The sequence below is a fragment of the Typopeltis vanoorti genome, chromosome 6 (assembly GCF_054136105.1).
Source record: "Typopeltis vanoorti isolate ZY-2024b chromosome 6, IOZ_Tvanoo_1.0, whole genome shotgun sequence".
Taxonomy (NCBI): domain Eukaryota; kingdom Metazoa; phylum Arthropoda; class Arachnida; order Uropygi; family Thelyphonidae; genus Typopeltis; species Typopeltis vanoorti.
Genome location: NC_143554.1, coordinates 57,890,840 through 57,911,741, shown reverse-complemented (window position 1 = coordinate 57,911,741; position 20,902 = coordinate 57,890,840). Strand labels below are relative to the sequence as shown.

Sequence of the window (20,902 nt, the reverse complement as noted above, 5' to 3'; positions counted from 1 at the left end):
TGAGGATAACTTTCTCCCATATAATCAGTACCCTAAATACCTTGAAGTCATCCTTGACGGAACATTATCGTATAAAACTCACTTGTCTAAAACAGCTGAAAAACTGAAAACGAGATATAATATAATACAAAATCTCTGTGGTGCCTCTTGGGGGTTGCTATACTTAACACATTGAGGTGCTCAGGTGCTCAGGTGCTCAGTCCTTGGCCTTGTCTACTCTGCCGAGAATACTGTGCTCCAGTTTGGATGAACAGTGCCCATGTGAAACTTGTTGATGTGCAACTGAATAACACCATGCACCTGATCTCGGGTACGATTAAATCAGCTCCTATTTATTGGCTCCCAACTCAGAACCATATCGCACCGCCAAACCTACTCAGATCAAATGCACTTCTTCAAGAATACAAGAAGGTCATGTCCAATCGACAGCTCCCTATCCACTCTGACCTTGAAGACCTTAAGATCAACAGACTTCATTCTAGAAAATCTCCACTAAAAACTGCAGAGATGCTTCTGGCAAACACCTTCTGCATGAACGATGCCTGGTCAGCAAAGTGGTTTGAAGAATGACCAACAGAGTGCGACACTATATCATGTATCAAGGAGAACCCCCCCCCCGTAGAATCTGGTCATCTCTCAACAGAATCAGAGCAGGACACGGTAGATATGCTGATGCCTTTCACAAATGGGACAATGCAGTTCTCCAAAACTGCGATTATGGAGCTGAAAAGCAGTCAGTGCGACATCTTATACGAGACTTCCCCCCCCCCTTAAGAGACAATAAAGGAAATTTTAGTGACTTCCTGTTTGCAATCAAAGAATCAATAATTTTATTTGTAATCTACATGTTAACTTGCAATCTTTTATTGTTTGTCATAAATTCTACGCTTTGTGATGTGCAATATGTCACACGCTAAATAATAGTAGATCGCAAGATCTTTAAATACTTTTTTGTGTAATTTATTGTGAAGAGACAATTCTTTATACAGCTATATACTTTAGAATTGTCAGTAAATATTTTTTTTTCTTTTAAATCTAGCATCAAGGAAATAGATTCATTTTAGCTAGGAAACGTCAGCAAAGTAACACGATAAAGTGTTTCGTCAGCATTATAAATTAGATAATGTTGAAAAAATAAATAAATAAAAAAACTAACGAAGCAGGCATCTCACAAAAGTTTAAATTGCATTATGAACAGCTAACTTTTACTCCCTTGTCAGATTGAGTATATTTAGACTCGTACATATCAACCAGTCTTCAACCAGTGTGTCAGCTGAGATTACATGTAACATATGATAACTTGTGTAGTTGTTTGTGAAACTTCCGGTATTTGTATAAGTGCCTCTCTCTGCTTGTTATCGATCTTACTCGTTGAATTCTTTCATAGCCTATAGGCTATGAAAGAACTTTAAGTATATCACCCTGGAGTTTACCTATTACGATTTCAATTCAACTTTCATCCACATCGCAGTCGGTCAACATGTTGGTAATTTTTTTTCCGTGTCTGATATCATCAACATTACTAACTTCAAATAGAATTAGCAAACTGCGAATGCTATTTTCATCCTGGGTCTTCTTATTTTTAGTTAGCAATGTGAATTACAAGGCATTCTGATATCTAAAAATTTTTTTATCCTTCACTTTAATATTCTTGCTTTTCTGCAACATGCTACAGTGTTCGGATTTTGTTTTTTGAAAAGCATTATAAGAATTAAACAATGAAGTTACAATACTTTAAAAAAATTCGTTACAGGTTAGTATAATGATTTAAGGTGTAGTAATAAGTCCTTTGTGGTTTCTTATCATCGCAAGAGAACAAGCTTTTAGTCGACCTATATATAGAAAGCCTCTAAAACTTTTGAGAAACTTCGTTGACATAATGAAAATAAAGCACTTTCTCAGGATAGAAAAACAAGTTTGAAACAATTTCACTTACTTTCCTCACTCTTTACATCTATGAACAAACGAATTTCGCTGCTAGTTTGCTAAAATTGGGTTCTCCATTAAGGTCGACTTATCGTCCACTGCACAGTTCTCTTTTATACAATATATATGAAAATAATAAGATCCAGATTCCTGTCGTGGAAAAAGAAAATTGAAGTTCACAATCTACATTGTTCATAATGAATGTGTTTTTAATATGTTTTTTATATATATTCATAAATAAATAATAGATGTTTCAATCCTCTAAGGCAAGTATAAATCCGACACTGATAGAAAAGGCATACCCCGAAAAATGACATTAAAATTTCGTCGATTGCAGAAATTCTATCGATTTTTTATGGATTATGGCAGGTTGAGATTATTATTATTATTATTATTATTATTATTATTATTATTATTATTATTATTGTTGTTGTTGTTGTTGTTGTTGTTGTTGACAGAAGAATATTTCGAACGAGCCTTTAGAAGATTAAAAATAATAATAATAAAAGAAAAGAAAAGAAAATTATGTTACCTCTATATTTTGCCGACCCAGTAGAGTCGCCACTCATGGGTTGTGGGTTCGAAATTCCATTATAGGAAAAGATGTTTCGGAATGTCTTTAGGAATCCGATGATTTTCGTTGTCGGGTGAATGCATAAAGTGGTTTGAGAAAGAACCATGTCTAATCTCTGGAGCAGGGCGAATTAGACTATCTAATCTTAGCCCACCGTCGTGAGACGTTTGCATGAGAAGTTTGCAATCTTTAGAGGATGAGATTTATATAAAGTAAAAATATATATAAAAAAAAATTAAACTGGAAATTTTTTGTCAAATCTTTAATTAGAAATAGTGCAGCATTTATTTGAGGACTACATTCCGAAGGATACGTGAAGTTAAATTAAGCATTAATTTAAGTTAATCAAGCATCAAATAATAATAAAGATTAAAAAGAGGAGGTGTGTCAGGTAAAGATTAAAGCAATGGTTGGAACTCAGTGGCATCGGAATGTTTCAAGATAGAACAGACTGGAGAACTTTGGGAAGACGAAATCTTCATCCAGCAGCCTGCAGAAAATGCCTGCTGCTGCTGATGATGATAATGATGAATTTTTCTTGCTTCACAAACAGGGGCACATTATGAAGCACAAAACTTTTGATAGAAAACTATATGAAGTGGCAAAAATCAGCATGGGTAGCCTTAAGTCGGGTATTCTCTTGATAGCATAAAGTTGTCAATTATGTTTATATTCTGTAATGATGCAATGCAGTTGACCTGAACATCACTGTCAAAAGATGATGATTTACCGATATATGTGATAAGTACGTAAGAGTGGTCTGAAAAGTTCTCTGCCTAACAATGAAAAAACGAATTTATTATTTCAAAATTATTTTTATTTTTCAACATAATCTCCCTTAAGACTAATACATTTATTCCAGCGATGTTCCGAGACCATTATTCCGTCCCTGTAGTGGTTCTCAGTAAGATCTGCAGAATACCCCTCTATAGCTACAATCACCTCTTTATTCGAAGAAAAACGCTGACAGCGAGAAAGAGTTTTAGTTCTGAGAAAAGATAGAAGTCAAGACAAATCTGGGGAATATAGTGGATGTTCCAACAATTCATAGTGCAGATCCCTTAATTTTTCCATTTCCAAAAACACCTTTGTGGGCAGGTGCAGTGTCCTGATGAAAGATGATTTTTTTGCTTCTGCAAACCGGGTCCTTTTCTCACGAATTTTTCCGTCTACTCTGGTTAAAAGATCGGAATAATATTCCTCGGTTATTATTTTACCCTCTTCAAGATAATTAATAAGCAAAATGCCTTTAGCATCCTAAAACACAGATGCCATGACTTTTCCTGCTGATGGAACCGACTTTGTCTTATTTGGCGCTGAACAAGCGGCTTCTGTTCCACTGTTTCGACTGATGTTTGAATTCTGGTGTGTAATGGTGAATCCAAGTCTCATCCATAGTAATAAATCGACGCACAAAATAGCTTTGTTATTGTTAAAACGCTCCAAGCACCGTTCAGATATTTCATGTGAGTGCGTTTTTGATCTGCTGTGAGCAAGCGCGGCACCCATCTTGCGCAAAGCTTTTTCATTTGCAATTCTTCATGCAAAATATATCCTACACGTTCTTTCATGCCTATAGTCTTAGCAATTTCAGCCACTTCGACTCGCTGGTCATCGTAGGGTGAGCAAATGTTTGTACGACTTCCTGGGCTACACCTCTATTTAACCTTGCATCATAATTACTCCACAAGTAATCCCTGCAGTGTAAATCCGATGGTAGTCCGACCAGTAGTCCACGGTGAAGGACTTCCTGTTCCCGAACTTCCGAAAGAATTCAAAAGACGATGAGGACGGAGGCGAAAGGATGCCGGGTTGTTCTGAGCTTTCGGCTTCTAATGATGATCCATATGTCGGCCACGGTGCACCATCTGCGCCACACAATCACACAAGAAGAAATGAACTATCTTTTTCGATCTAGAACTGTCTAAAGCCAAAACAGGGTTACTGGGATCAAGACTTCTACAGTGAAATCTTCTCAAGGAAAATGTCCGAGTGACTTCGTTTCGCACTCGTCACGTGCAGTTTGCGCCTTACTTCGAAAGGAAGATGAATTTGTCGAGTCAAACATAACCCGCACGAATGGAGACTGTTCATAGATTAGCCGAAATTGAGTCTCAAGGGGGGGGGGATGGAAAGCAGCTTCCATCTGTTCCAGCCGGACATGTTATCTACATGAAATAAACCTATTATAACCAACAGCTGTTGGACTGTTTTCATTACAGTAATGCGGCTGGAATCTCTGTGGTAACTTGGAGTTCTTTTTTCTAGTGTCCTGTGTGAGGATGGGTCTGCAGCTAGGATATATGAAGTACTGCTGATTTTTTTCCTGTTTTTGTGAACAGGACAGCCAAGCAAGAACTTTGCACTATGTGAAGAGAGAGAGTGGCCTGTGAAGAAATCTCTGAAGGTCAGAGAGAAGAATGCGCAACATTCAGCACCAGCAGAAACGCACAAACGTCTGCTACCACTCTTACGCATCAAACTCGATCTGGTAAAAAAACCATTGACCGGAATGGATCAGCTTTCAAGTACCTGGCTGACAAATTTCCTCGACTCAGAGAAGCGAAAATTAAAAAAGGGATTTTTGTGGATCCCCATATCCGAGAGTTCTTCATTGACGAGATGAGATGTTCGACAACCTGCTATAGGGTGATGAGAAAAAAGCTTGAGACGCGTTTCGTCTGGTATCAACTAACATCCTCGGAAATATCAGAACATAAAACTACAAGGAACTGGTTGAGGACTTGTTGTCTCTGTTCACAAACTTGGATGCAATATGTCCTTAAAAATACACTAGCTTCATTCCCACTTGGATTTCTTCCCCGACAACTGCGACATGGTTAGTGATGAGTATAGTGAAGGTTTCTATCAGGAAATTGCAACAATGGAGAAACGATACCAGGGAAAGTGGTCCACTTACATCTTGGCTGACTACTGTTGGACACTCGCTAGAGTGATCCTGACCAGCAATTACAAGCGATTGGCAAAGCGGCGTCGGATGTACAAGAAGTCATTTACCGATATATGTGATAAGTACGTAAGAGGGTGGGCTGAAAAGTTCTCTTCCTAATAATGAAAAAACGAATTTATGATTTCAAAATTATTTTTATTTTTCAACATAATCTCCCTTAAGACAAATACATTTATTCCAGCGATGCTCAGGGACCATTATTCCGTCCCTGTAGTGGTTCTCAGTAAGATATGAAAATACTCCTCTATAGCTACAATCACCTCTTTATTCGAAGAAAAACACTGACCAGCGAGGAAGAGTTTTAGTTCTGAGAAGAGGTAGAAGTCAAGACAAATCTGGGGAATATAGTGGATGTTCCAACAATTCATAGTGCAGATCCCTTCATTTTTCCATTTCCAAAAACACCTTTGTGGGCAGGTGCAGTGTCCTGATGAAAGATGATTTTTTTCTTCTGCAAACAGGGTCCTTTTCACACGAATTTTTCCGTCTAGTCTGGTTAAAAGATCGGAATAATATTCCCCGGTTATTGTTTTATCCTCTTCAAGATAATTAATAAACAAAATGCCTTTAGCATCCTAAAACATAGATGCCATGACTTTTCCTGATGATGGAACCGACTTTGTCTTATTTGGCGTTGAACAAGCGGCTTCTGTTCCACTGTTTTGACTGCTGTTTGGATTCTGGTGTGTAATGGTGAATCCAAATCTCATCCGTAGTAATACATCAACGCACAAAATCAGTTTTGTTATTGTTAAAACGCTCCAAGCGCCGTTCAGATATTTCATGTGAATGCGTTTTTGATCTGCTGTGAGCAAGCGCGGCACCCATCTTGCGCAAAGCTTTTTCATTTGCAAATCTTCATGCAAAATATATCCTACACGTTCTTTTGACATGCCTATAGTCTCAGCAATTTCAGTCACTTCGACTAGCTGGTCATCCAATACCATATCGTGATCAATGATTTCTGGTGTTGCTCCACTTTTTGGACGTCCTTCACGTGGATCATCTTCAAGGCTGGTATGGCCACGTTTATACTCTGCAGTCCATTTCTTAATATTGTCGAAAACGAAGGAGAAGCGTGCCCATAAACTTTTATAAACTTCGAATGAATTTCTTTTGGCGTTACACCTTCTTTTACAAAGAATTTTTTAACCGCACGATACCCAATTTTATCCATTTCAAGGGCTACAGACAGCACTTTTGTTTCAGACAGATGTATAAAACAAACTACTGAATACAATGACTTGCAATTTCACAAGGATCCTTTTCACAGATGAACCAACTTAGAAAACGAAAAATCTTCCGATAGTGTTGCTATCTATGGTCAAGGCCGAGAAATTTTCAGACAATTATTGCAGATCTCTCGCAAACCGTAGCCAATTTTGCATTTTCATTGTCATGTTACTGTTCAGCACCTCGAAATCTATAAGAAATGACTAATTTAATCTGGGGACATGACTTGCAACATTTTTGTCCGGTGTTATAGTTTTCCTGCCAAGCATTTCCACTTGCTCAGAGAACAGCAACCTCTTCAAACGGTTCTCCTTCCATGCTCACATTAGATCCATTTTTTTCACCAATTTCAGCTCTCTTCTGAAATTGGTGAAAGGAATGGAAGGAATGGTCCAAACATCAAATGCACTCCAAACATCGACATATTCTTTTGATCATATCATTCATTATTATCGCAAGGTGCTCTCAAAAAAAAAAAAAAAAACTCAAATCCTTTGCTACCCTATTAACGTTGCCTTTCAGTTTGTGAGTTGATAGTAACGACTTGAAAGACGTTAATAGGTAGCAAAGAATTTGAGATTTTTTTTTGAGAGCACCTGGCGATAGTAATGAATGATATGATCAACCAGATCATATTGGTTGATCATATCATTGCCTTGTCGGTGCTGGTCTGGTTGAACAATCATTGTTCAACCAGACAAGCACCGTCCAACATGTTATTCTGCAAACCCAGAGTTTCATTTCCCACATTGGTGTTCATCACTCTCTTCTTTCCATACTTTCTCATATTGCTCTCTGGCTTTCATTTCTTCTAGCATTTCTCTTTTTCTCTTACTCCCGCACTGCTCTCATTGTGTCTATTTTCCTTGTTCTTTCATTCTCTCAACTTCTTGTGAATTCCATCTTCTCACTTGATCTCATATTCGCCTTTTTCCATTTCTATTCCTGTTCTTGTTGCTTCAGCTACACTATAATCTCAAGACTCCTAATATTTCTGTTCATCGCCCTCGACTCAGTTCTCATACCCACTACCTCCTTTCTGACTACATCCATTTGTTTCTCCAGATATTGTATTTCAAATAGTGTAGGGCCTGAAACAGATGGGCCATTCATACAGGACTCTAGATGTTATTAGGATTAGTATTATTTCCAAGTCTCCTTGCAGTGGAAGACTCATCACAATAAGTTGAACACTCACAGACTACAATATCTATCATATCATGCCTTGAATACATTCACTGTTGAAGTACTCATCACCCACTCTGGCAACGAATTCCACTCATTAAACTTAGCCCGCAAGCAAAAAAAAAAAAAAAAAAATCTTTTCGTTCTTACACGACTTTTGTACAGTTTCCAAAGTAGACCTCTTATTCTCGCCTCACCTAGTATCCTATGCGATAATTCCCTTGACTTTGATAGGCTCCTCTCACCAACTTATACATTTCAATGATATCACCTATATCCCCTCTTATCTACCAAACTCCGAAGACAACATTCCTTAAATATATCATCATACTTTATATTCCAGAGCCCTGAAAGTCTGAGTTATTTGCCTCTGCACTCTATCCAATGTTTCCTTATTGCCAATATAGGTAGGTGACCAGATATGTGAGCATAAATCCAAAGGAGCATACTTAGTGCCTAAATAGTAGAATCGAGCCCTTTTCCACATATCAGTTTTCTTCGATTGTACAGCAGTAATTTTCTGGGTAACCCTTACAACTTTTACAATTTTCACCTGAACTTCAGTTCCCTATCCACCAAGATTTCCAGGTCCCTGTCTCCACTTCCTGAGTCAAGCAAAGTTTCTCCAATATTGTAAACCTCATTCCAACTTCTCTGGCCAAACTACAGAACTTTATACTTAAGATAATCTTAACATGATATCCTCAGTTTTCAGCCAAAAGCACCAACCCATTCAAATCCTCTTGTAACACATCAGAACGTCCTGACCTTGCTTTTCTTAATTTATCATCATCATCAGCAGCAAACAACTGAATATCTCCTTTCACACGGTGAAATATATCCTTGACATATAAGTTAAACAGTGGCCCCAGAACAGAACCCTGTGGCACTCGTCACCAGTGCGGCCCAGTGGATAAGAGGCGCCTTTGTTCAAAGTTATATTTCAGTGCCCCAGTAAAAGAGAATTTATTATTTATCGTCTTGAAATGGCGCCCCTCCTGATCAGGCGCATTCGAGCGGGGCACAACCTGCAAACTCGCACGGTCCGGCTCTGTTCGTCACCTTCCTTTCTCTGGACACTGTACCTAAATACACAACTCGCTGTCTCCTGTCAGTCAACCATCCCTCTAACCAAACTACCAAATGACTATCAATCTCCCCATTCTGCTAAATTTCAACAGTAGTTATCATGCGGTACTCGATCAAATGCTTTAATAAAATTCAGATAAATCCTGAATAAAATTGTACGCATTTCATCAACTTCATACCAACATGTTTTTAATGCTTATCGCGATCCTTTAAAGGGTAAGGTTGATTTACCTGTTAAGCCACTCCAGAAGTAGTACTCATAATATCTATTCGTATTACAGATACTAGTCATCTATATTTCCAGTCGTCCCCTAACAGAGGATGAACTGAAGAGACGGCGACATCACGAAGGACATGATTTAGCCCTCTCTCCCAAGAAGGTATTCCTTATGGACCTTTTTTCTTAGTATGGATAGATCTTCGATCCTTATCTCAAAAAACAGCTAACATAAGTCGTTTCGAATGTGCAAAAATTCTTAATGCCAAGCTTCCACGTCCTAATCTCTCTTTCTCTGAATTTAAAGCACTGAAATCATTAAATAATAATAATGATTTCATTATTTCTAAGGCTGACAAGGGAAAGGCTGTTGATGCTCAAGATTGAAAAGAATATGGGAGAAAAATGTCTCTGTAACTTATAGACTATTCAACTTACAGGCCCCTCACATCTGATCCTACCAATAGTCAACTAAACAGACTTAAATATCTTATCGATAATGTTTTTATCTGGGATGAAGATCAACAGAAAAAGCTTAAAACCTTCTTTGGTTGTCCACCTAGATTGTGCAGTCTTCCCGAAGTTCATAAACCAGGTATTCCGTTAAGACCAGTTATAGACTGTATAGGACGTCCCACTTATAAAATTTCTAAATTCTTATCTAATTTACTTGCTACTTCAACTAGAAGAATTGCTACTTATACAAAAAATACTTTGGATTTTAAAATAAAATTTCTGATCTTCAAATTTGGACGCTTCAGATATTAGTTTAGATGTATCATTGTTTACTAATATTCCTTTATCTGATACATACCATTGAATTACTTCGACGAAAATCTCCTTTAGATATTGCTAAACTATTTGATTCTGGTTATTTCTCCTTTAAAAACAAGTTATATCAACAAATCGAAGGAACCGCCATGAGCAATCCTATTTCTACTACTATTGCCAACTTCTTCATGGAACACTTTGAACAACGTATTTTGATAACATTTCACCTAGACCTACACACTGGTTCAGATATGTAGATAGATAATATTTTTGCAACTTGGAATGGCTCTTCCTCTGAATTACAGAAGTTTCTTTCTAAATTAAATGCACTGAGACACTTCATCCCAAGATCCAGTTCACCTTAAAAGAAGTAAATACACTATTAATCTTTTTAGATCTTTTAATTCTTCGTCAAGCAGGTGGTAGCCTATATTTTTCAGTGTTTTAGGAAGAAGAATAATTCATTGTATCCATGCTGAATCTCATCACCGTCGTAGTCAAAAGCCTGGAACTATTAAAACATCGTGACCATTCTTTATGTTCTTAAGACGAACTGTTACGGAAAGAATTACAACTTATTAATTCCACCTCTTTATCTAATTGTTTTAAGGATTCTTTCATCAATAAAAAAAGCTTTACAGTTATTGTACCTCTTTAAATAAAGAAGAAATAATTCGCATTCCTATCCCTTATGTGCATGACATGAGTGAACACATAACGAAAGTTTTAGTTAGTCGAGAGTATTTTTGTTGCCTTTCGCCTCATCCGAAAAATCCTTAGTAGAAGCGAGAAAGGACAAGCTTCCACCACTCATTTATACAAGGTTTACCAGAATTCTTGCTCGTGTGAGTTATCTTATTTCAGACAAACAGGAGGATCTGCTTTTACTGGGTTAGAACACAAGTCTATATTAAATATCATGAACCTGAATAGTCCTGGACTTGCAGAGCAAGCTATCGAAACTAAACATAGAGCTCATTGGAACAATACAAGAGTTATTCATAAGTCGTTTCCTCAAAGAACCACTTTATAAAGAAACGTGTGAAACTTAACTTCACTGTCCTATATACTGTCTGAAATAACGAGTTCTACGGTCGATTTTCTTCAGTTTCCGGGAGAAAAACCCGCTTGTCAGTGCCAGAGATCAACTAACTCAGGAACCGGTCGAAGATAGGCTTAGAAAAATTGTGACAAACTGTATACTTAAGTTCAGTCTAGTCGCCCATCAATGGGCGACTAGACTGAACTTAAGTATACAGTTTGTCACAATCCAAAGGGATCCACTTAGTGGATCCCTTTGAATTGTGACAAAGGTTTTTGAGAATCAGTACTACAGTTACTGATTAGATGGATAACTGGTGCAACATTCCGTTGTCCATTCAGCAGAACAGAAATCAAAACCTGTTGGCGATCGAGTGTCGTTGCTTCGTCCTTCTCTTTATAAAAATGACTTCTTCCAAATGCCTTTCAGTGACACTCGTGACCGATGTTATTGCTTATCTGACTGATAAACTTAAACTAGGGATAGTGGACACTCCACAAGTATCCATGACTTTAATCGTCGAGCTATTGTCATGTGAAGAACAAGCAATGCATGATCATCACCATTATAATAATAAATCCTTATCCATATTTTTCCACATTTCTCTTCTCTGACCCGAGTTCCAATCGTTTCCTATTGAATGATGTAGTTCATCTCTCCTAAAACCTAGACAATGCTGATTGTCTAGGTCTTCTTGAACCTTGTACTTGCCATTCTATACAATTATTTCCCCCTGTGGTTGTCTCCCTATCTTGTGATGTGTCCTGCCAATCTCCATTTTTTATTTCTTTATTGATGTTTTTCCTGTATCTCTGCTTTTTACTTTATCTATTCTTTTGATCTAACATTCATCTTTCCATGTTTCTCTGTGCAGCTCCAAATTTATTTTCCAGCCTTCTTGCGATGCTCAGTTTCTGCTCCATGTCGTAGTTGGTATGATGCATTGTTCATATGCTTTTCTTTTTAGACAGATAGGTATGTTTTCTTTAAAAAATTTATTGTATTTTTCTAAATTGTCTCCATCCTTGGTTTATTCTTTGTTTTACTTTTTGTTCCCAATTCCTTTCCTATATATGCTATTATTTGACTAGGTATTTCAAGTTGGTTACATTTTCTATTTCGCTGTCATTTATTTCTATCTTTTGGTTGTAGTTTGTATTATTGTTCTACCTTATTTTAGTTCTATTAATATTTATGTCGAAACCAGACGTCTTGCTTTCTGTACTTAATTTTTTAATAATTTCTTTATGCGCTTCGGGTATTTTAGAAAATAGTACAATGCTATCTGCAAATCTTAAATTGCTTAGATATTGACCATTTATTGTGATACCTCCCGCCCTCCCCAATTCAGAAGTTTAAATATTTCTTGTAGGTAAGCATTGAATATCATTGGTGATATTGTATCTCCTTGTCTTATTCCTCTCTTTTAATTTTCGCTTTTATATTATTTAATTGTACATTACATATATATACCAGAATGCAAGTAATTCTTGCATTCTGGTATATATATATGTTATCCTAGTTGAATGGTTGTTCAATACCTTGGTTATTTAGTGCCTCTAACTATTGTTCTTTCTATTGTATCAAATGCTTTTCATAATCGATGAATGCCATACAAAGTGTTATATTCTATTCATTTGATTTTCTATCTGATCTGGTTAATAGTTTGGAAGTGGTCGTTAGTTGAATATCCACTTCCGAATCCTGTTTAATTTTTTGTTTGTGAGAACTCTAGTTTGCTTTTCAGCCTTTGGTTAGTATTTTGGTGAATAATTTATACTCATGTAGTTTGTGGTTATTTTAGATCTGTAAGTTTTTTTTTTTTTTTTTTTTTTTGATATTAAGACTGTGCTTTGTTCCAGTCATCTGGGATTTTAGATTCTGTCAAGCATTTGAACCTTTTTTTAGTAACTCTCTTACTCCATGTCTTATCATATCTGTTGTAATTTTATCTAGTAAACATTTTTATTATTTGGCATTTCTTTTAAGGCTTTTTCTATTTCATCAATCAATAATGATGGTACTTCCATGTTGCAGTGGATTTCAATGTCCTGATTGGTCTATTCAGAGCTATATAAATTACTGTAGAATTCTTCGATTTTATTATTTTTTGTCTTTCCTGAATCAATTTATCGTTTTCTTATCTTTAATATTGATTATTTGTGCTTTTCCTTCATATATTCGCATAGTAGTTTTGATGCTTTTACTTTTTTCAATAGTTTCTTTCTGTTATATTGTGATTTCTTTTCTTATTCTCTTTTTGGTGGCTTTGTTTAGTTTTTGCCTTTTCTTGGTGCAGAGTTGCCTGCTACCAGGAAGGACCCCAGGTGGCGAATAGGGAAAAAGACAACCAGATATAGATGCTAACAGCGAATATCCAATAAGCTGCACGGACCAACAGCGGCAGTATTAACAGGAGTGGTGAGCTAGTGAGTGGCACTGCTGACTCCACAAAATACCATAAAACCCAATGACGATGCTGTGACAAGGCGAGAGTAAGCCGCCCAAAGCTTACATCCACAGCGGCGTCTACACTCCAAAGGAGCGGCCATAAATGGTCCGTACCTCATGTTAGAGAGTCAAAATGAAACACCAACCAGTCTAGTCAGCGTGGAGTTTTAAGGCTAAAAAATCTCCATCCTGATCACACACACCAAAAAGACCAATGCAGGCTTGGACGTAGGTCCGCACTTTTGTTTAAAAAAAAAAAAAAACACTTCCAAAAACTTCAGAAAATGGAAATAACAGACATGTACATATACACATACAACATAAGAACAATGAGACAAGAAGCAAACTTTTTTAGAGATGGGAAGAAATAAAGGAAATTAAATGAGACATCACTGGACTCAGTGAAGTAAGAAGGAAAGCAGGGGGGAGCATGCACCTAAGAAACAATGAGCATATGCTACCTATGGAAATTTAGAAAACAACAGAAACGGAGATGGTTTTCTAATTCAGAAAGAATACACGAGATAATAAGTAAACAAAGAATATCAGATAGAATGGCCCCATTGATTCTGAAAATAAATTAAAGATATTAAAATAAATTAAAATCATTCAAATATATGTATCAACAACAAACCATGAAAGCAATGAAATAGAATTTTACAAAAAACTGAAAGACCTCATGAATAAAGAAAAAATTCATTACACCTTAATCATAGGTGACTAAAACTCAAAAATAGTAATAAAATCAAAATGCACAAGAACTCCCAACAGGAAAATTTGGACTAGGAGACAGGAATAAACGTGGGAAAAGATTAATCGATTTGCAACCAAAAATCACCTAAAAATACCAACAACTTTAAGACAAGATCTCAACAAAGATGGATATGGAAAATACCAAATTATTATTATTGTTATACAGGCACCTCCATGGAGTCCGAAGACTCTTCGCAAGAGACCCAATCTATCATATCTCTCCTTGAATCTATTAAGAGATAAAGCACTGGCATCTGACTCTGGAAACCCATTCCACTCATTCACAACTCTCCATGCAAAAAAATTTAGTCCTCACACTCCTACTATCCACACCTTTATTTAACTTCCAGGGATGACTCCCTTGTTTCCCCCCCCCCCTAGCCAAGTGCTGAAACATTTTGCCTGCATCTGTCCTACAAAAACCCTTTAAGCAACTTAAATGTTTCTATCATATACACCCTTTTTTCTCCCATCAACCAACTTCTGTAATCCACACACCCTCAATCCATCCTCATAGGGAACATTCTACAGGCCACTCAACAACTTGGTCACCTCGCCTCTGAATCCTCTTCCCCAAGAAATCCAGAGGAACAGACTTGAGCACAGTAATCCAAATATAAGCGTATCAAGGTCTTATAAAGTGGAATAACACCCTCCTTATCTCTACGATGATAATGTGTTCTTTAATAGCCAAGTAATTTTATGGGCTACCTTAGCAATGTGTCCTCTAAACTTTAACTCTTTGCCTACCACCACCCCTAAATCTCTAGCTTCATCTATTTCCTGAAGTATAGTGCCATCAATGTGATATGCAGCTTGTAATATATTTATACCAAAATGCATAACTTTACATTTCTCCACATTAAACTGACACCCGTCATCTTCTGCCTGCACTGACAGCCTATTTAAATCATCCTGCAAGCAGGTTACTTTTTAAAACTATCAAAATTTTTAAATTCATTATAATAAATTATAAGAATTATAATAATAAGACTTATAATGCATTTCCAGCTTGCAGTCAAAAAATATCAGCTTGCCGCTCTTGTAATTTTTTTTCCAGAAAATAAGGCAATCTCTCTGCCGCATGGCCGTCGCAATAATAATAATATAATAACAATGATGCCGCACTTCGTGCTCTGGATTTTTATTTCCAAGGGCACTATTTCTTTTAGGACTACACCCCTGCCTTGATTAACCATAACTCTACTTAATTTCACATCAGCAAACAACTGAATATTTCCTTTCAGCTTATTTCCTATATCATTTATGTACAACTTAAACAGCAATGGTCCCAGCACTGAGCCTTGCGGCACACAATTAGTCACCTGTTTTTGCCTCGGTTCTTCCCCTCCACATACCACTACTTGATATCTGTTCAGAAGCAGTGATGGCTCGTGGCTTGAAATCATGGGGGTGCTGCAACTTTCGAAATATACAAGCACACTGTAAGTACATTGTATACATATTTGGATAAAATATCAAAATTATGGTAAAAATTAAAAAAAAAAAACTAAAATTAAACATGAAAAAAATTGTATATTATCTGGAGAAAATTATACAGTTTAGTATAATTTAAAATTACTTAAAAATAAAGTCCATTCTTGTTTTGTTTCGAGCGAAAAGGTTAATAATTTTTTCCTTGATGTTTGTGTGACTGTTGAAGAATTTGTAGTTCACTTACAGTCACAGAACTTATTTCTTGAGGTTGCATTTCTGAGGTCATAATTGTCAATAACCCTAATAATGTTTTAAAATAAAAACTATAACAAATGTTATGTCTTTAATTGCAATGTCCAATTTAAAGAGAAGGAGTAAACACAATAAGCACTACGAACACTCTACTACTGGCACAAACTGCATATAAACAACAGTGGAACTGTGCGATGGACAGTGGCGCATTACGCTAATAGCTCGCATCTCACTATGACGTGCATATGCTTGCGCGGGTAGCAATATGTCAATGTGGTAAACACAGTGCTGCTAGCATCCTTCATCTTCCTAAGTGCTACAAGATGGATTTTTATTATTTTTTATTTTATACAAAATAAGAGAATTGTATAGGATTGTTGATGATAAAATTAAATATTACAAGCAAATATAAATAAATTAATAAATATATTTATATATCGAGAAAAATTGTGTTGGTGCTGCAGTTCCACGGTGCCTACGCACGAGCCACTCTTGTTCAGCAGCCATCCTCTTATCCAGTTAATTAGTGTCATATCCATCCCTATTTGTTCTAATTTGTGTAACAGAGTTCCATGTGATATTCTGTCAAATGCCTTTGCAAAAATCATTGTGTAGTGATTTCAATTATTCAACTCAGCTCTTACTCTATTATAAAAAAGTTAGTAAATTGCTAAGGTATGACCAACTCTTCACCAGGCCATGCTGACCCTCATGCAGTATCTTATTTTTATCTACCTATTCTTGAATTCTCTTTTTTACCAATTTTTCTAGTACTTTTACCACCGCACCTGAGTTACTGATTTGTCTATAATTTGCTACTGCAGTCTTAGAACCCCCCTTATACAAGGGAATTATTTAGTCCTCTTTCCACTCTTCTGGTCGACTAGACTCTTCAAATTAAAGAGTCTAGTCAAAGACAGTGCCAGTTCCCTTGCATTCTCGCAAAACCCTAACTGATATCCCATCTAATTCGGCAGCTGTATTTACATCGAGATTCTGCAATATTCTAAGAACCTCCAATTCATCCACCTCTTTTCCACACATTAGTGTCTGTTGCAGAGGTTAAAGTAGTAACCTCACTAGGATGATATATGCTTGCAAAGTGGTCACTGAACTATTTTATCTGCTTCTATCCCGCTCATTACCATCATCACTCATCAAGATTCATCTTACATAGTCATACCTCCTCTTGCTTGCCACATAATGAAAGAACTCTCTAGGATTTCCTTTGGCCTGCTCGGCTAGATTCTTCTCATAATCTGATTTTGTCTTCCTTGCCATGCTAATCCCCTTTCTTGCCTGAGCCTTGTACTGTTCATGAGTTTGCTGGCCTCCTTTCTCTTTATATACTCTCCCCAGCATTTTCTTCTTCTGCAGCTAATGCTTAATGATATTACTAACCCAACTCCTATCTGATCAACCCTCCTTGCCCTAGGTATGCAATTTAATATTGCTTCCTCCAGATGACCCTTAACTATATCCCATGCACTATAAACATCTTTACCCTGCAGTGTTTTATGCCATGGCACAGATTTGAGCTTCTTCCTAAGCTTTTCATAATCACATATCTTCCACATATACCCCTTCTTGACAGAATATTCCTCATGTTGTACAATCTCCCAAGTCAAGACTGCATGGGCACTTTCACCAATTGGAGGCAATGTTGTTGTTGCCTTGGTAATGGATAGCTCTTTTGATCCTATGACCAGGTCCAATACCCTCCCACCCCTAGTCCCCCTCCATCACATGATGCCTTAAGTAATTATTAGTAGGTGTATAAATTCTATTTCCTTACTGCCATGTAATCTTTCTTCCTTTCAGTCTATATCTCCATAGTTGAAGTCATCATCATCAAACTCCTGACATGTACTCTTAAGGGGTGTACAGGATATGATAGTACTACATGAAAAACTTACATCATTACTTACTTCCTAACTACAATCCTGCCAACCTGGTAGAGAACACTTGTTTTGCTAATCTTTCCTCTCCCTTCTGTTTAAGTGATCATATACCACCTGAGATTAGCTCTGCTAACACATTCCTGGATGCTAACAATATCAAGTTCTTTTCTAACATCCTGATTTTTAACATGATATTGCCATTGATGCGATCTGTTCACATCCCTAATCTTTCTCAGGATTCTCATATCTGCGGTCTCTAGTCTTTGGTCAAGTGTTTTATTTCACAACCAGCTCTCAGATCAGTAAGTTTGAAAGGCAGCTCATGGCTTGAAATCATGGGGATGTTGCAATTTTCGAAATATACATACGCATTGCAAGTACAGTGTACATGTGTTTGGATGAAATATCAAAATTATGGTAAAAATTAAAAAAAAAAATTAAACATGAAAAAATATTGTTTATTATCGATAAAATTATACAGTTTGGTATAATTCAAGATTACTTAAAAATAAAATATATTCTTCTTGTTTTGTTTCATGAGAAAATATTGTTTATAATCGATAAAATTATACAGTTTAGTATAATTCAAAATTACTTAAAAATAAAATCCATTCCTTTAATTGTAATTAAAGTAATGGATTTACGATTTTTGGACATTACAATTAAATCCTTTAATTGTAATGTCCAAATATTTAAAGAGACGGAGTAAACACGATAAGCACTATGAACACTCTACTACTGGCGCAAACTGCATATAAACAACAGCGGAACTGCGCGACGGACAGTGGCGCATTATGCTAATAGCTCGCATCTCACTATGACGTGCATATGCTTGCCGCATAGCAATATGACACTTTGGTAAACACAGTGCTGCTAGCATCCTTCGTCCTCCTAAGTGTTACAAGATGGATTTTTATTATTTTTTATACAAAATGAGAGAACTGTATAGGATTGTTGATGATAAAATTAAATCTTACAAGCAAATATAAATAAATTAATAAATATATTTATATATCGAGAAAAATTTGGGGTGCTGCAGTTCTGCAGTGCCTAAAACGAGCCGTCCCTGGATTTGAACATTGTCTTGTATACAGCCAATTTAGAGTTCTGACTAATTTCTCTCTTATTCCATATATATATATTTTTTTTTTCACCATAGTTGAATCCCCCATAATAATCACTCGACCTACACTCATTATGCTAATTTTGTAATGCATGTCTTGCAGATCATCTGTGGAACTCCCTGGCCTATAGCAACAACCAACTGTATATTTTGTCTTACTGTACTTTATCTTGTGCCAGATTGTTTCAAATGAACAGCCACCCTCCTGCATGTCTCCTATTCCTTTTGGCTGCAATTCCTCTGCAATTATCAGCAATATTTTTCCCCTCATCATATCTTCTCTATCTTCACATTCAATCCCTGTAACTACATCATCTGCTGTTAGCCAAGTTTCACTAATGCCTATAAAATCTGGCGAGGTTGCACTAACCAATGCCCAAAACTCCTCCCTCTTGTTCCTGATACTTCTGGCATCAGTATATAGAAACTGCAGCATCCCTTAAGTCTCCCACCCACCTTTACTTTCTGAATTGACTATTCTATTCAATATTTTTGCTTGATAGACTAGATTGACACTTGATCATTCTCACACTCTCACCTCATGGATGCCTTCACACAAACTCACTTACTTCCATCCTAATTGCTTAAGTTTTCCTGAATTTGTGCTTCAGCATGCTCGGCAAACAAAGTTCTCTCCAGACACCTAACACCAAAATCATTGAGATAATGATACAACAAATGAAATAGACTGCATCCTAACCAACCGAATGAATATAATCAAAGATGTACTTGTAGGTGTCTTAAATAAATTCAACACAGAAACGATCACAGAATGCTAAAAGGAGGAATAAGTATACATACAAGAGAAGAAAGAAGAAAACTTATACAAAAAACAGATGACTCCATAACAAATGAAATGCTTAACCAAAATAGAAAAATATATCAAACAGAAATAAATAAAAGGACACTGGAAGTAAAAGAACTAAAAGATTTAAATACTCTAAACCAAGATATTATAGATATAATTATAAACAGCTGAAATAAGATAAAAAGAACAAGAAAAACAGCAGAAACTTACAAAAGAAACTTTTGAACCTAATCAGGGAAAAAAAAATAAACGATGATAGCAGAATATATAGGTTGATTCTCTCTCTCTCTTATGTCCTGCGTAATATGATATGCAGATGATTCAACTGACATAGAACAACTAATGCTTGTGTATCTCCACTGAACCATATTGCTCTGAAGTGCAACTGAGTGTTGAATAATTTAACAGTAGTTTGAATGGTTTGGAGACTGCTGACTACAGGTGTAATAATTTCCTGTTGTGTAAGATCTGAAGCACTACAATGCTCAGTGTGACTCTTCTATTAACCTCTTAAACTTTTAAAGCCTCTGCTAATTATAGACGTGTTGAAAGCCGGTACTGTAAAATGTCCACTTCAAACGTTTGGGAAGTCTCAAGTGCTTTCTAATCAGCATATGAAATAATATGTGATATCCATATTTCAGCAGGATCACAGTGGAGTGTTTACAAGAATTTTTAAGAAATCGGTGGTATTAAGAACAAACTGCATGCAGTCAGTCAGCATGATTTTGTGAATCTTCAGACCAAAGTCCTTACATGCTAATGTCTTGGGTTTCACTAGAAAATAAATAAGCAAAAAAAAAAAAAAGAACTAACAGTGAGATGATGATCTTCTATTTTAAACAAACGTGCTGGGTTCACTTCAAATTAAATACAGTTCTTAATTTCTTATGCTTTACAATCATAGAGAACGAACTTCTTTAACTCTTCTTCAAAATATAAAATAATTAAGCATTTACATATAACTAACTGAATGAACGAAAATAGCCTTTAACCTCCTCACTGCTGGATGAAGGCCTCTCCTATTGAGGGAGGTTGGGTCTACTTCTTCCAAGGTGACCCACTCCATCTTGGGAGAGCATATACATATTTGTCTGGATGAATGTGTGAAGGTGAAAGACAATCATAAACATCCATACCCTAGGCGGTATTCAAACCTATAGCCTCTT

General features: G+C 36.4%; 1 protein-coding gene across 1 annotated transcript in view; it reads right to left on the bottom strand.

The window, feature by feature from the left end:
• Window positions 1-1,999: 1,999 nt before the first annotated feature.
• The window catches only part of Ids (iduronate 2-sulfatase), a 192,051-nt gene continuing 173,148 nt past the window's right edge, over window positions 2,000-20,902 (bottom strand). Inside the window, exon 9 of the transcript XR_016548485.1 lies at window positions 2,000-2,076. The gene's annotated coding sequence lies outside the window, so the exon portion shown is untranslated. The remainder of the gene's footprint in view (window positions 2,077-20,902) is intronic.